This window comes from Jaculus jaculus, chromosome 1 (genome assembly GCF_020740685.1).
Source record: "Jaculus jaculus isolate mJacJac1 chromosome 1, mJacJac1.mat.Y.cur, whole genome shotgun sequence".
In the NCBI taxonomy this organism is placed as follows: Eukaryota; Metazoa; Chordata; class Mammalia; order Rodentia; family Dipodidae; genus Jaculus; species Jaculus jaculus.
Window position 1 is genome coordinate 132938014 of NC_059102.1, and position 8030 is coordinate 132946043.

Below are 8030 nucleotides of genomic sequence, written 5' to 3' on the forward strand. Positions count from 1 at the left end.
AAAATTTAAAAAAATATAAAAATTTTAAAAAAAAGAATCAGTTCATCTTAAAAGTGTTAGGGGAAAAAAAAGAGTTAGGTCAGGGGTTAGCTCCCTCCCTGTCTACTTCAGACAGTGACTAAGCACAACTTGTTCTCTTTATTACTGTGATGTTGGGAATTGAACCCAAGACCTCGGGCATACTAAGTTCTGCCCTCTACTACTTAGCTCCATCTCTGTCCCCTATTCACTGTTTCCTTGTATGGAGAATGCTTGGAGTCGTTGTTTTTTCTTTTTCTTTCTTTCTTTTTTTTTTTTTTAAATCACGCAGTATTTTAAGATAGGTTATACACTGTGCTTTAGAAATAGAGTCGGGGCTATGGAGATAGTTCATTGGGTAAAATGTTTGCCTTGTGAGTATGAGCACCTGAGTTAGGTCCCCCAAACCCACATAAAAAAACCAACCAGGTATAGCCAGGCATGGTGGCATATGCCTTTAATCCCAGCACTTGGGAGGCAGTGGTAGGAGGATCGCCATGAGTTCAATGCCACCCTGAGACTACGTAGTGAATTCCAGATCAGCCTGGGCTAGAGTGAAACCCTACCCCAGAAAAACAAACAGACAAACAAATAAAAATCCCACCAGGTATGGTGGTACCCTCTTATAATCCCAACACTGAGGAGGTGGAGACAGGAGGATCCTGGGGCTCTCTGGCCAGTCGGGTTAGCCTGAGAGGCCTATCTCAAACGAGGTGGACTGTAATATTCAAGGCTGTCCTCTGATCTCCACATGCACACACACATACGGACATGTATCTGTACATACAAACATGTGCACTCATGTGCAAAAAAAGAAAGAAAGAAAAAGTAGTTCATGAAATCCCTTAAACACATTCACACCAAAAACAGTCACTGTTAACACGATGTTATTTTTGGACTTGAAGCACACGGCCTGAGTCACTCAGCCTCCCTGTGCCTTGACTTCTTTGCCTCATGACTGTCTCCACTGCAAGAGCTGTGGGAAAGTTAAATTAAATTATTCATATCAGGCTGGAAAGATGGCTCAGCAGTTAGAGACGCTTGCTTGCAAAGCCTGATGACCCAGGTTTGATCCCCCAGTGCCCACATAAAAGCCAGATGCATAGTGGTGCATGCGTCTGGAGTTATTTGCTGTGGAAAGAGGCCTTGGGGTGCTCATTCTCTGTTCTTTCTCTCTCTCTTATTGCAAGTGAATAATAAATACAAATTTAAAAAAGAAATATTCATGTCAAGGTCTCGGGCTCCAAAGGCTCTGTAAACAGTAGCTGATATCACAAAAAACCTCTAGGAAAAAGCCTGGGGGTGCTTAAGGTGGGTGAGTTTGTGCCACAGTGACAGGCAGAGTATGTGGACCGGGCTACAGACCAACTTGGACAGAAAGTGGCTTCACGCTTACAGTAAACAGCAGGATAGTGTATGCATGGGTGGCTGCTCTGGGTGGGTATTAGGCTCACTCAAAACTAACCTTAGCCCAGCGTGGTGTCTCACACCTTTAATCCCAGCACTCGGGAGGCAGAGGTAGGAGGATCACTGCGAGTTCCAGGCCACCCTGAGACTTACATAGTAAATTCCAGTTCAGCCTGGGCTAGAGTGAGACCCTACCTCAAAACCCCCCTAAAAAACAAAAAACCTTCAATCGGTCAGAATGGCCCTGCTACACTTCTGCTTCACAGATGAAGAAACTGAGGCTCAGCAAAGTGAAGTACTTTGTCTTTATTGCACAGGTGGGAAATGACAGGGCTGGCACCAAAATCCAGATTTCTTCCAGAGCTCCTGCCTCCAGAGAAGGGATGGGAAGAGAGAGGGAGAGAGAGAGAGAGAGAGAGAGAGAGAGAGAGAGAGAGAGCCCTTCCAGTGGAGGGGTACCGGGGCCCACTGGCCTCATAGCCTGTGCCTGCCAGGGATTTAGCAGGAAGAGCTGGCTTTTGTTCTAGATGAATCAGGCCAGCTGTTTCTGAAAGGCCAGCCCTACTCTTCTGGGCTCCAGCACCAGAAGGCATTAGGCTGGTAGTGTGTAGGTCACCAGTGGGGGAGGGGTGGTGCTTTGTACCCTGGACTGTACCCTTTACAGACGTATATTATCAGCACATGGAACAATGGGCTTTTCAAGCATGACACTGTGCCTTGGAGTTGAAACACAGTCAGGCTGGCAATACATTACCTTCTTTGGAATTTGGAAAAATGACAAAAATAAAATAAAATAAAATAAAATGAAAAAGGAGTGGATGATAAGAGTGAAGCTATCATCAAAAATTAACCTCCAGGGATGGAGAGATGGCTTAGCTGTTAAGACACTTGCCTGCAAAGCCAAAGGACCCAAGTTCAATTCCCCAGGACCCATGTAAGCCAGATGCACAAGGTGGTGCATGCATCTGGAGTTTGTTTGCAGTGGGTGAAGACCCTGGTTCACCCATTCTCTCCCTCCCCCCTCTTTCTCACTAATAAAGTAAATAAAAATTTGTTAAAAATTAATCTCCAGCTGAGGAGACGATGGCTCAACGGGTAAGAGAGCTTGCCTTGCAAGCATGAGGACCTGAGAGGGCCTGTGTGTGCATGAGTTCCATGTCCAGCCCCCACGTAAACAGCAGAGCATGGCCACTCATGCCTGCAGTCTCGGTCCTGCGGGAGGCAATGACAGGAGCACCTGGGCTTCGAATGACAGCTCTGGGTTCAGGAAGAGGCTCAGTCTCAGGGGAGCACACAGAGGAGTGACAGAGGAGGACACCTGACATTCTCCTCTGGCCTCTGCCTGTGTGTGAAAGGGGTGCATGCATTTGTACACACAAGTGTATACACACATACATACCATTCCACAATGCCATACACGCATGCCAAAATACATTGAGCTCCCAGCACTGGCAGGCAAGAGAATCATGAGTTTGGGCTACATAGGGAGAGCTTATTTTTAAAGGAAAACAAAAGTTGATTCTCTTCCTCCCATCTCCCCCTCTTCCTTTCAGTTTCTTCTTTCATACTTTTTGATTTCCTTCCCTGACTTTTCCCTCTTCCTCCCCCCGCCCCACGCTGTCTTCAGCAGTAGCATTTTGCTAGAATCCAAACATCCTTACCAAGCCAAACTCTCCTGCCTCTCCTTCACAGTTGGCCCTTAACAAAACCCTCAGCTAGCCCAAGAGTGCTCACACCTTGCCTCACTGGCTCAGCACAAGCTTCCCATCCCAGGATAGTCGGAAAGCATGGGATCCAACACACTGGCCTTCAATTCACTAACCCTTAGGTCAAGTCACTGTAGAACATCTTACTTATCACCAATAATGTGTAAGAATTTCTTCAAAAAACCCAGTGCATATATAATCACTGCAATTTCTTTTCCCTCAAATGAAAACCACCAACTCACTGCAGAAACCCAAACCTTGTTTTAGTGAGAAGCCCCATGTTTCCCTGATGGAGACCTGCTTCTCCTGAATGGTCCCCTGAAAGTCTCTGCCTTTGAAGCGTCCACTGCAGAGCGAGCAGGCAAGCAAGTGTTACTTCTCGCTGGGTGTGTGTATTTGTTGTCTGTCCTTGACCTCAGGCAGGTGACCCTGCAGATTCAGGCCACTGGGCAGGTGCCACAGCGCTTAGAGCTGTTCTTTCCTTAGGCCAGGCCCATGCTCAGATTCTCCCTGAGCCATTCTCTGAGCTCCCAGCTGCCCAGAAATCCCATACTCAAAATCTGCTAGTTTATGCACACCCCACCAAATATGGACGCTGACCACCTCCCTTTGTGTTTCCTGATGCCGGGCATGTGCCCCTGTAGGGATGAAAAGATAGTGTCCAAGAAGCCCAGGACAGCAAGCTCCACAAGGACGTGTAAGCCCATTTTCCCCTAGGACTGAAAGTGAAAATCAATTAAGTCTTCAAATCTTCAGTGGGCAACTTATGACACACCTTTAAGGTATACGTCTTAATCATAGCATAAACTATAATGGATGATGCAGCCTGGCTCTATGGGAAGCTCATGAGAGGATCTAGGAACCTGAAGTCCCCAGGGCTGGGGAGGCACGGGGTTGGTAAGTTCTACGTGCTGTCACTGCCCAGCAACAAGCTTCTCTAGCCTGGCATGGTGACGATAGTGATCTGGCCTTGTTTTCCCTCTTGTCCCCTTCCCACCCAAACCTTGTGCCACTGAATCATTAGCTAGTGGGCAAGTTGTGACCTCTGTCACCTTGATACCACTAACTCTCTGAAACCAAGTTCTCTCTTTCTCAGGATTGCCCACCAGGATATCCCCCTTTTCAGAGACAGGCTAGGGGGGCTGCCCTTGGAAAGCCTTCCCTGACTCCTCTAAGGTGTAGCATATGAAAGGTGTCCTTCACTGTTCCTAGTCCCCTAAACAAAACTCTGTTCCACAGAGCTGGACTCCTCTGTCAGGGTATTCCTCACCCCAGAATCCCACTTACTTCCCTTACACGTGATGGTTATCTGTAATGATTTACCAGTTTGCTTATTGTTTCCTCCACTAGACTAGGAACAGGGCCAGAGGTCTCTTTCTCCACTGTCTAGGAAAGTGTCCAGCCCAGTGCCCTGGACAGAACAGAGCCTCAGCACACTCCTACTGAGCTGAACTGACAGGTTGATTGACTTATCATACTGTGTTCTAATGTATCATTTTAGCTCCACCAGAGGACCCCTCCCGGGCAGGAACTGCCCCATTGTGCTTCCAGCGCTCAGAACATAATAGAAGATAAATGTTGAATGACTAGATGGATGAACGCACAAGTGGATAGATGACATGGCAAGAAGGAAGAGCTAGCATGAAAACAGGATTTTTAAAAAGGACCAGGAGAGAGAGATGGCTTAGTGGGCACTTGCCTGCAAAGCCTAATGACCTGGGTTTGAGTCCCTAGTACACACGTAGAGCCAGATGCACTGTGGCACATGCATCTGGAATTAATTTGTACTGTGGCTGGAGGCCCCGCCATGCCCATTCTCTCTCTCTTTCTCTCTCTCTCTCCTTGCTTGCAAATAAATAATATTGTAAAAAAAATAAAATAAAAAGAATTTGGGTCTGGAGAGATGTGCTCAGCAGTTAAGGTGCTTGTCTGCAAAGCCTAAGGACCCAAGTTCAATTTCCCCAGTACCCACTTAAAGCCAAATGCACAAGGTGGCACATGTTTCTGGGTTTTGTTTGCAGTGGCTAGAGGCCCTGGTGCACCTGTATTATCTCTCTCTCTTTGCCTCTTTCTCTCTCACACACATTCTCTCTCAAAATAAATACTAAGATATATTTTTTTGAAAGACCAAATAAAAGAATTCCAAATTACCTGTTGGAAACAGCTAGTGGGTAATTGTTGCTTTCAGTACTTGAAATAAATAGAAGGCTTTCCATAGACTCTGCTCACATGCATTGCTGGGGTACAAGGGCGGAACTTGTAATGGAGTTGGTCCAGGCTAATCTTTAAAGATCAATCACTACAGAAACCCAATAACTAGAGTAGTCTTTTGACGACTGGGCACGACATTGATATCAGTTTACATTAATTAGTAAAACTAGGATACCATCTCCAAATGTCTGCTCCCTGGCCTCCTAGATTTGTATCAAATATCACCCTTTGGTTTTTCTGTTTCATATTTTAAAAAAATACAGTAACTACTTAGATGTTTTCAGCATATATTTTAGCTTTAAAGTAGCTGTGTGCCTCCCAAGTTTCCTAAAATAAGATTTATAGATTCTAGTTCATATGTGTTACCTTATGAGGCAAAGAGATTTTATAAATGTGATTAAGAATCTTGACTTGGGCGGGGGGGCTGGAGAGATGGTTTAGCAGTTAAGTCACTTGCCTGTGAAACCTAAGGACCTATGTTTGACTCTTCAGATTCCACATAAGCCAGATGCACAAAGGTGTCATATCACACATGCCCACTAGTTGGCAAAACTGTCTGGAGTTATATTTCAGTGGCTGAGGCCCTGGAGTGCCAATTCTCTCCCTCTCTCTCTCTGTCTCTCTCTCTCTCACTCTCTCTAAAATAAAATATTTAATTTTTTAAAAGAAGAATCTAGACTTGGAGGACTGGAGAGATGGCTTAACAGTTAAGGTGCTTGCCTGAAAAGCCAAAGGACCCAGGTTTGATTCCCCAGGACCCACATAAGCCAGAAACATAAGGTGGCACATGCGTTTGGAGTTCGTTTACAGTGGTTGGAGGCCCTGGTATACCAATTCTCTCCCTCTCTCTCTCTTTCTCAAATAGATAAATAGAATCTTGACTTGGAGACTGGAGAGATGACTCAGTAGGTAGGTGTGGTTTCTGTACAAGTATGAGGGCCTGAGGGGGCCTGAGATTGCTGGAGTTCAGATTTCTAGATCCCACGTAAAACAGCTGGGCACAGAGACCAGAGAATCAGCCTAGCCCTACAAGCTCTGGAAACAGTATAAAGAGACTGGCTCAAAAAACAAGACAAATGCCGGGCGTGGTGGCGCACGCCTTTAATCCCAGCACTCGGGAGGCAGAGGTAGGAGGATTGCCATGAGTTCAAGGCCACCCTGAGATGACAGAGTTAATTCCAGGTCAGCCTGGACCAGAGTGAGACCCTACCTCGAAAAACCAAAAAAAAAAAAAAAAAAAAAAAAAAAAAAAAAAAAAAAAAAACAAGACAAGATGGAAGAGTGATGGAGCAGGACACTCAGAATCTACTCTGGCCACCTCAGGTGAGTGACCCTCACCATAGGCGGGCATAGGAGGTACCACAGGGCACACGCTACATCCCATACACACTGCAAAATAAAAATAAGTAAAAATGCCAAAAAAGAATCTTTATTTGGAAGGGTATCCTGGGTGATGCAGGTTACCCACTAAAGGAACCACAGGTGTTCTTAGAAAGGGGATGCAGAAGGAGATTTTACTGCAGAGATGGAGGGGAAACCATGTGAGGACAGAGCTCAGCCTGGAGACGGAGAAAGGAGCCTTTTGCCTTGGAATCAAATCTCCACAAGCCACACAACAAAAGGACACGGGTTCTCCTCTAGAGCCATTAGAGGTCACATAGACCAACAGGATTCTGACCTCTAGAGCTTTGAGAGGATGACTGGTATTATTTTAATATTTTATTTATTTATTTGAGAGAGAGAGAGAAGCAGATAGAAAGAAAGACAGAATGGGCACACCAGGGCCTCTAGCCACCACAAATGAACTCCAGACCCATGTGCCCCCTTGCGCATCTGGCTTATGTGGGTCCTGGGGAATCGAACCAAGGTCCTTAGGCTCCACATGCGATCGCCTTAATGGCTAAACCATTTCCCCAGCCTGACTGGTATTATTTTAATTCAAGGTTGTGATAAATGTTATGTAACAACAGGAAATGAATGTACCTCCATAATGGTTGTACCGTTTCAAAGTCTCATCAGGAAACCTAAGGCATGAACTTGGTGTGGTGGCCCATACCTGTAATCTCAGGACTCAGTTGAGGCAGGAGGACCTGGAATTCAAGGCCACTCTGAGCTGCATGGTTAGTTCAAGGTCAGCCTGGGTTACAATAGTGAAGCTCTGTCAAAAAAGAAAGAAAGGGGGGAAGGAGAGAGGGAGGGAATAAGGAAGGAAGGAAGGAAGGAAGGAAGGAAGGAAGGAAGGAAGGAAGGAAGGAAGGAAGGAAGGAAGGAAGGAAGGAAGGAAGGAAGGGAAGAAAGAGAGAGAGAGAGAAAGAAGGAAAGAAAGAAAGAAAGAAAGAAAGAGAGAGAGAAAGAGGAGCTGGGCTGATGGCTCAGTGGATAAAGCACTTGCTGTGCAAGCCAAGTTCAGATTCCCAGAACCCATGTAAAGGCACTCACGTGTAGCTCAAGTGACTATCATCCCTGCTTACCTACAGTGACAGGTCAAGCTCGAGGGCTAGCCGCTGCCCTGGCAAACATGATTGGGAACACAGCAAGAGAGACCTTGCCTCAAAACAAGATGGAAGGCAAAGACTGTCCTCCGACTCCACACATGCACACATGTGACTGCTCTCTCTCTCTCTCTCTCTCTCTCTCTCTCTCTCACACACACACACACACACACACACATTTAAGGTATGTCTTTTT